Below are 8,386 nucleotides of genomic sequence, written 5' to 3'. Positions count from 1 at the left end.
AGGAAAGAAAAGAAAAAGATGAAGTGAGTTGAGAACGTGCTTGAATCCCTTAAGTATAACCTGGAGCCCAAAGGAGCAGTTTGCAAGAAGTTGAGCTCTGTGCGGGCCTGTTTATATAGACACGTAAAACATACGAAACAGTAGTACCTTTGGCTTAAGGATGGGTTCATGCATGGTAAATGTCTAAAGGAATTTGCAGGGATGACAGACACTGAATTCAGAGAAGCAGGTCCATGGAGAGGGGTGCCCAGGGGTCTTCCACTTGAATTTGGGGGAGAAACATATGTGATTTCTGAAGCTGAAAGGTTATCCTTGATCACTTTTTGAGGGCCTTAAGTATTTTATGATAAATATTTTTTAATTTAGGCAGGGCTAGTTTTGCAAAACCCCTTAGAATTTCGCGGCCTCAAATTGTTACCACGAAGCCCCGTAGATGTAGATGGGTCGGTGGGGATGAATGCCTCCTGGTGGGCTGTGAGCGCTCTCATGGTGGGCAGCCACGCGCCCGGCTCTCTGCTCCTTTCATCCCTGCCCACGGGTCCCCTCGCCTGCACGCATCCCCGGCCCCTATCCTGCCCTCTTTGTCCACGCCTAGCAGCCCTTCCCCATCTGCCGGCTGGATCGTTCCTTGCCCAGCCATGTGTCCTTTCTAGGCTGTGGAGCAGCAGAGGCTCTGGTCCCCCTCCCTGGTGAGGCAGAGGGGCTTTGGAACATGTGTTTCTGGGAGGCAGACACCAGCTGGTTGGGGAGACATTTGCATATTCCACTGAGCCCCCCAGAGCCAAGCCAGGACTGTGAGGAGGAGGCTGTGGCAGGGCAGAGGGAGAGGGAAGGCTCTGGTCAGCTAGGGGTCAGGTGGAACAGATTTCAGACTGCAGAGACAGATGGTTAAAGCAGAGAGAGAGGGAGGGGAGCAAATCCCCACTCCAGCATGAGGGAAGCCATTCGAGAGCCCAGAAATATCTTCTCTTTTCCCAGGGCTGTGTGGTTTTCGAAGCATTTTTGTAATCTTTCATCAGATACCTCACTGCAGTCCGGCAAAGTAGGCATTAACATCAGCCCCATTTTACAGATGATGAAACTGAGGCTCAGAAAAGTTAGACCCCTTGGCCACAATCACAGGGCTAGTTGCAGGGGGTGGAGGGACTTTGGACTCCTAGTCTAGTGCTCATTTCACTGCTCCTTAGTGCCAACCAGATTTGCCGCCTCTGCTTGCCCATCTGACGTCCTTCTCCCATCGCACCCCAGTGGGGTTTCTGAGCCCTCCATTCCATTGAGGCTGCTCCTCTCCAGGCCACCAGTAACCTCCCCACCCCCAATACCAAGCCACGGTCACCTCTCTGTGTTCACCATACTTGGCCTCTCTGCAGCATTCAACACAGGTGACCCCTGACCTCTTCCTTCTTCCTCAGACAGCCTCTTCCTGGTTGCCATGACAATGTACGTGCTGGTTTCCCTCCACCCCCTTGGCTAAGCCTGATTTTTGCAGGCTGTGCTCCACCTGTGAATGTGGCAGTGCTCGGGGCTCAGCGCCAGCCCTCTTCTCCCTCTCTCCTCTCTCAATGAACCTCCTCATCCTGTCCTGACCCTTCGAGCATCATCTGTGCTCCACGTCCCTAAGTCTGTTTCCACAGCATTGCCCTTTGCGTAGCACCAGACCAGCCAGATCTGAATCTCAGCTTTCCCATTCGTTAGTTAGATGATCTTGGGCAAACTTTCTATGTCTCCTTGCCGTCTGTGAAATGGGGATGATAAAGACCTTACTCCAGAAGGCGGCTGTGATAAGTAAGAGACATAAAGGGCTTAGAACATTGCCTGGCACTGGATGCTGTTACTTGGTAATTGTTCCTTCAACATGTCAAGGATCTTCTCACCCCAGGGCCTTTGCACTAGCCCATCCCTCTATCCAGAATGTTCATCCCTTGATCTTCCTAAGACTGACTTTTTTTTTTTTTAAGTAGGCTCCTCACCCATCGTGGGGCTTGCATTCTGACCCTGGGAGCAAGAGTTGGACGCTTAACCAACTGAGCCACGCAGGCATCCTCCCCCCACCAAGTCTGACTTTTGAAAAATCCAGATTCCCTGGTGTACCCAGATGGCTCAGTCCCTTGAGTCTCCTACTTTTGATTTCAGCTCACATCATGATCTCGGGGTCATGAGACCGAGCCCCATGTCTGGCTCTGCACTGAGCGTGGAGTGTGCTTAAGATTCTCTCTCTTCTTCTCCATCTGCCACCCACCCTGTTTGCATTCTCTCTCTTAAAAAAAAAAAAAAAATTCAGATTCTCTGACCAGCCAGGCAAGTCCCATTGGCAGTCACGGGCACTTCACCCCATTTAAATTTCCCGCATAACACCTATTATTATTATTATTATTATTATATATTTTCTTGTTGCTGTTTATTGTTTGACTCCCTCCATAGAACGCAGCTGTCCAAAGAACAGGGATTTTGTCTGTTTTGTTCACTCTATCTCCCCAGCTCCTAGGAAGGGCACATCATAGGTGCTAGATACAAATCTATTGCATAAGTTTGCAAGCAGGACCTTGAGCTCCGGCCTGGGAATGGCCGGACATGGGCCTCAGGCACAGACGTGCTTGTGATTGGCATCTGGGGAGGAAGGTGTCTCCAGCTGAGAAATGCTGAGAAGGTGTTTACTTGTGTGCCCAAGCCCCAGGAATGTTGGAGGCTCATAAACCGTCTCCTATCCCTTCTGAAAACGATCCCAGCAAGCATACTTTTTTTGTCTTGACCTGGCCTGAGCAAATCCCATCTGTCACTCCGCTGGGGTGGGACAGCCAGTTCTCCCCTCTGGAAGTTAGGCAGCGGGACAGGACTACGGAGGGCTGTGCCTGGGTCACCTTTGGAGTCAGAGCCCCCATCAGACTACCACACCCCAGGAACAAGGATGGATAGATAACCCATGAGCTCCTTCCTTCAGGTCCCCCTGCACTTGGCCTCAGATTTTAGCCCTATCTTTGCTCTCACCTGCCTTTCTTTCTTTCTTTTTTTTTTTTTTAATTTTATTTATTTGTCAGAAGAGAGCACACACACGCACAAGAAGGCAGAGTGGCAGGCAGAGGGGGGAGAGAGAAGCAGGTTCCTTGCTGAGCAAGGAGCTAGATGTGGGACTCGATCCTAGGACCCTAGGATCATGACCTGAGTCACCCAGATGTCCCTCACTTGTCTTTCTTGTCTTCAGGGCTAAGAACAATCAAATGATACTAAGAGACCAATTGCTTGGTCCAGGATGGGAAGCTGGGACTGGCTGGGAACTAGGTGACCTGCGTTCTGCGGATGTTGGGGCCCTCCGAGCACGGAACCTTAGGTAAAGGGAGGGTTGGTTCCCCAGAAGGGAATTGGGCTACAGACACCAAAACCGGAAGGAATTAGAATTCCCATTAAAAAAAAAAAATGTCGGGGCGCGCCTGGGTGGCTCAGTGGGTTAAAAAAAAAAAATGCCCACTAGTCAACAATTGGGCTTCTTTTCCACTCTGAAAATCTGATCGCCTCACCTCAGGGCAGTTCAAGAATTTATTCCCCAAAGGGGGATGAGTCAGAAGTTCTAAAGCCCCAAATTCTCCATAAATAGGTACTGAATTGAACATATACATTAGTTAGTGTCCAGTTGGTCCTTGGCTGGGGGTGGGGGGGTGGGGAACACAGGCACCAGGATTCTCTGTCTCTCTCACTCTCCCCTTCCTTCTCTTTTCATTAAGCAACCTTCTGTTAACTAGCTAAAATCGTAGACCCTTTTGTTGTTGAAAGCTTGGGAGGGCTGAATCAACAGAAATAAGAAACCATACTATTTCAGGCATGAGTGATTGATTCCAAAGTTTCCCCTATTTGGTAGAAACATGTAGCATATGTGGGACAATTATCTTATGTTCATGGGCTTTCTCCCCCCAAGTTTCTTTATCTTCACATACAGTTCTCCAAAGTGTTTGGCAAATGACCTGGGTCAGAGAGACAAGTTGGCAGGAGGGTATCAGGACAAGGAAGTGCCCAGACAAGGTACTCCATGAGGAGTGTTCAAAGGAACTGGGGCTATTTGTCCCACAGAAGAGTCTTCGATGGGTGTTTTCAAAGGTATCATAAGAAAAACTCCCTGGATTTATCACGTGTGACTTTCAGAATGAAGTTAGCATCAGTGGTTCAACGTTTAGTGGAGGCAGATGACAGCTCAGTATAAAGAGGAATTTTGTGGCAATACAGGTGTCCCCGGTCGGAACAGAACGTAGGGACGGTAGGGGGTGAGGCTCCCCCACCGGAGGCCTCCCACCTGAAGCTGGGTGTTGTAGACAGGACTCCAGGAGCAGCGATCGGTGCACAGGACCTTGGAGGGGTTCTTAACAGTCAAGGTCTACAGCTGTGCAGACCGAAATGCAAACGAGCATTCAGCCCAAATTCAGGGAAGCAGAGAAGTCCTTCTGCCCCTTCCTTCCCATCCTAAGGTGAGGGGTGTTCCAGCTCCTGCGCAAGGACAAAAGGAAGAGGCCTGGCAGGACTGGGAAGGCCCTTGAGTGGGACCAAGCCAACTCCTGCACAAACACAGACCCTGCACACACACGGACCCTGTACATACATGGACTCAGCACACACACAAATCCTGCACACGCACCGACCCTGCACCATTGGGCCTCCCACTCATGCATACTGAGCCGGCCCTGCCTCCTGGAGTGTGCAGCCGCCGACAGGACCCCTGACGGCTGGCCTTGCCCTGGGAGCTCACTGGTCACCTGAGAGGTGCTGGTCCGCTGGTGAGGTCCAGGCAGAGGAAGCATGAGGCACAGTGGAAAAGAGTGGACTTTGGATTTGACCCTTCTTGACTTGACTCTTGGCTCCGATGCCTTATAGCCCTGTCAGGTGACCCTACATCTTTATTTCTAAAATGGAGAGATCAAGACCTACCGTGAGTCTTGGTGGGAGACTCAAGGCTGTTGTAAAGCCTAGAAAGGGAAGCTGAGCCTGGGAGAATTTCAGTGCCCACCCCCCCCCAGGACCCCCCCCCACCCAGCTCCCAGGCTCCCAGGCTACCCAGCTGACCGGAGGCAGAGCCTGGACCCCCAGCAGGACTCCCGAAGCCGGCTGAATGCCCTTGCCGGGAGAACAGCTTGTGTTCTAGATGCACAGGTCACTTTGTGGTTCCTCAGATCCAATGCAGCCTTGCCCGACGTTGCCTAGGCAACCCCACCCTGGGTTCCTGAAGCAGGGACCCCGGGGGGTCAGCCAGCCAGGTGCTGAGTTCTCTGCAGGGCATCCATCACTAGAGGTCACTCTTCCTCTGTGTGTGTAGGCTGGAGGGCAGAAGTGAGGCTTCTGAGCAGGAAGAGAACTCCAGGGGACTCCAGGTGTCTCCTCCGGTGACAGTGATGGTGCATTCTGGGTTGGAGGGGGCATCAGCTGTTCCCCGCTATAAGCCAGATCAACCAAGTGCCTGAGCTTGCCTGGATGCAGGTGGGAGGGCTCATGTGGTCCCAGGGTGGCCTGTAGCCAGGTTTCTGTTTAATACTTTCTGTTTCTCCCTGAGCCAGTTGTAGTGGGGAGCAAGTCTGAGGGGATGCATTACAAGGCAGGAGGCCTGGATTTCACCTACTAGTTCCTAAGCTTGTTCATTGTGACCTATGTTGGAGCTCACTTTTCTTGCAAGGGTGGCCTCATTCAGCACTGCCTCTTCTCCAACCACCCTGGCCACCCCCTGTGCCTGCCAAGCCTTTCCTGCCACAGGGCCTTTGCACTTCCCTCAGCCTGAATATACTGCCCCAGATCTTCACCTGCATTTTAGTCTGAGCTAAAGTGTCACCTCCTCAGAGAAGTATTCTCAGACTTCCTAGTTTGAATTAGCTGCCTCCTAGTTTCAGTTGGATACCCTTTATCTTATCACCCTTCATGGCACATTATGTCCTTCATGGGACTTACCAGAACTATAATCCTTGGCTCTTGCCTACTCCCCCATCCGCCTCCTCCCCATTGACTAAAGCCCTGTGAGCACAGGGACTCCATCTTATTCTCTCCTATGCTGCCAGCTCCTAGAATAGTTCCTAGCACATAGTAGGTGCTCAGTAAACATTTGTTGGATGAATGAACTAAAAAGTCATCAAAAGTAGACTTATTATTGTCCTGTTTTATAGATAAGGAAGCTGGTGAGAGTAGATTTTCCAAGCCCCCATAGGTAAGAAATCACTGCGTGAGGAACTCCATCCCAGGTCTCTGGACTTGAAATAGGTCTCCCTGTCCCTTCCTGACCCTCAGCGATCTCTGTGCAGTTTCACAACCTGAGGCCAGACACCATGTGAGTTCCCTCGGGGAGGGTCAGCAGGTTCAAGCTCACCCCTCTCCACTCCAGGCTTTACTATCTGAGGCAGGAGCAGGGTGCACAGTAAAGATAGAAAAAGGGAAAATGAGGTCTTGGGGTGAAGCGTATGGAGTGGCTGCGTAGGTCTGGGGACCTTTGAGTCCCAATGTTGCAGCATTTTTTCCCAGGAGAAAATTAAAATCATACGTGGAGGGTGCCAACTTCTTTTAAGGTGAAAAGCATACAAGTATACAAGTTACCACAGCATAAGGCGGGCCTGGGGTCCTCTGTATGTCCTCTGTGGATGTGCACAGTTTCCTGGGAGCTCTGAGAACACTCGAGGCCTTACACAATGTGGATTGTGTAACCAGGTTATGCTGTTTTCTTTTTTTTTTTTTTTTAAGATTTTATTTATTTATTTGACAGACAAAGATCACAAGTAGGCAGAGCAGCAGGCAGAGACAGAGGAGAAGCAGGCTCCCTGCTGAGTGGAGAGCCCTATGTGAGGCTTGATTCCCCCTGAGATCATGACCTGAACCGAAGGCAGAGGCTTTAACCCACTGAGCCACCCAGGTGCCCTGGTTATGCTGTTTTCACTCGCCCCCTCTAGCCTGGGTTATATATCGAGGCAGTAAAAATTAGAGTCAAACCTAAGCCATTCTTCATCCCCTTCATTTCCCAGAGGTTGGCCAAGTCCCCCTACTTCCTGCTCCAGCTTCCCTCTGACTCACCTGTCCTAACTTCCCACAGCAACCCCTCTTAGTTTCCCAGACAGACCACTCATTGCTTCACCTGTGCTCCCTGCTGCCCTTGAAATTGAATGCTGTGGCAGGTGTTTTGTGTGCCAGGCTCATGGGGGTGGGCTGAAGTACGGATGGAGAGGGGACTGGTAGTTTGACATGGATGGAGTCTTTCTTCTCCCTGTAGATGGAAGAGAAAGGCAGTTATCTCTGGGGCTGTCAGTAGTATAGGGGTTCGACCTATGCAGACCGAAGGTAAGACTTCCAAGGAGTACAGGGACCCAGCTCCTTGGGGGAGCCAAACCCAAACCCAAAAAGCCCAAAGTTCATGGAACCAGCCTGTCCCAGCCCTAACTCGGCCAGAGCCTGATGGAAGGTCCCTGGACTAGGAGCCAGGACCCTTGGGCACCAAACTCCATCCTTCCCTATAAGGCTTATTTGGCTGCTGAAAGCTAAGTGAATATGGTCATGAAGTGATGTGATACAAATAAAAGGTAGATATAATATAAATAACTTACAGGTGTAAATAATTCTGCTGTAGCAAGCATCCCTAGTGGGGTAAAGCATGTGCATGAACTTGGGAGCTTCTAAGGTGTGGTGGAAATGCAGGGGGGCCCAGGCCTTTGCCTTGCGTCTTCAATCTCTTTCTGCCATGGGTATAGCAGCAGTGGGTCAGGGTTTCACTGGGCTAGGAGTGGTCTTTGGGCCTCAGAGTGGGGGAGGCATTCTAGCTCTTTGCCTGAGTCCCATGCTTCTCACTTTCCTGGTACGTGGGAACGCTATCTTTCCCCATCCCCCACCCACCTGCCCCATGAAGTTCTGGCCAGTGGGTTGTGGGCAGACGTGCTGTGTGTTGTTCCGGGGCTGGAATTTCCTTGCTGATGGGAGACGCTCCAGCCCTGGATCTCTGAGTAACGTCAGCGAGCAGAGCCTCCCTGCCAACTTGCGGCAGGCGTGCAGCTCGAGCCAGAATTGGCTCGCTTTTGTTTTGAGCCACTGAGGCTTGGGAGCGACTCGTTATGACAGCACAACCTCGCCTAACCTAACTGATATATCAGTGCTCCATCAGGAGAGTGTCGAAATGTGGGGGTTCAGGGACCAACTGCCTCAGAATCCCATGCAACAGCCCTGGTAAAATGCAGATTCTCAGGCCCTACCCCCTGCAGTGCTGAGTTGGATGCCCCAGGGTTGTGTCCCTGGGATCTGCGGTTCTAGCCACAGTGAGTGGATCTTCGGAGAAGCAAACTTAGATCGCAGGCCTGGGGAGTGGTGGAGAAGGCCTCTGCCGCCTTCTGCCTCCCACTGCCCGCCCTGCCCCCTCATCCACTTCCTGTGCATCCGAAGCTGGTCGGCT

The sequence above is a fragment of the Mustela nigripes genome, chromosome 13 (genome assembly GCF_022355385.1).
Source record: "Mustela nigripes isolate SB6536 chromosome 13, MUSNIG.SB6536, whole genome shotgun sequence".
NCBI classification, from domain to species: Eukaryota; Metazoa; Chordata; class Mammalia; order Carnivora; family Mustelidae; genus Mustela; species Mustela nigripes.
This window is presented reverse-complemented; position numbering follows the sequence as displayed.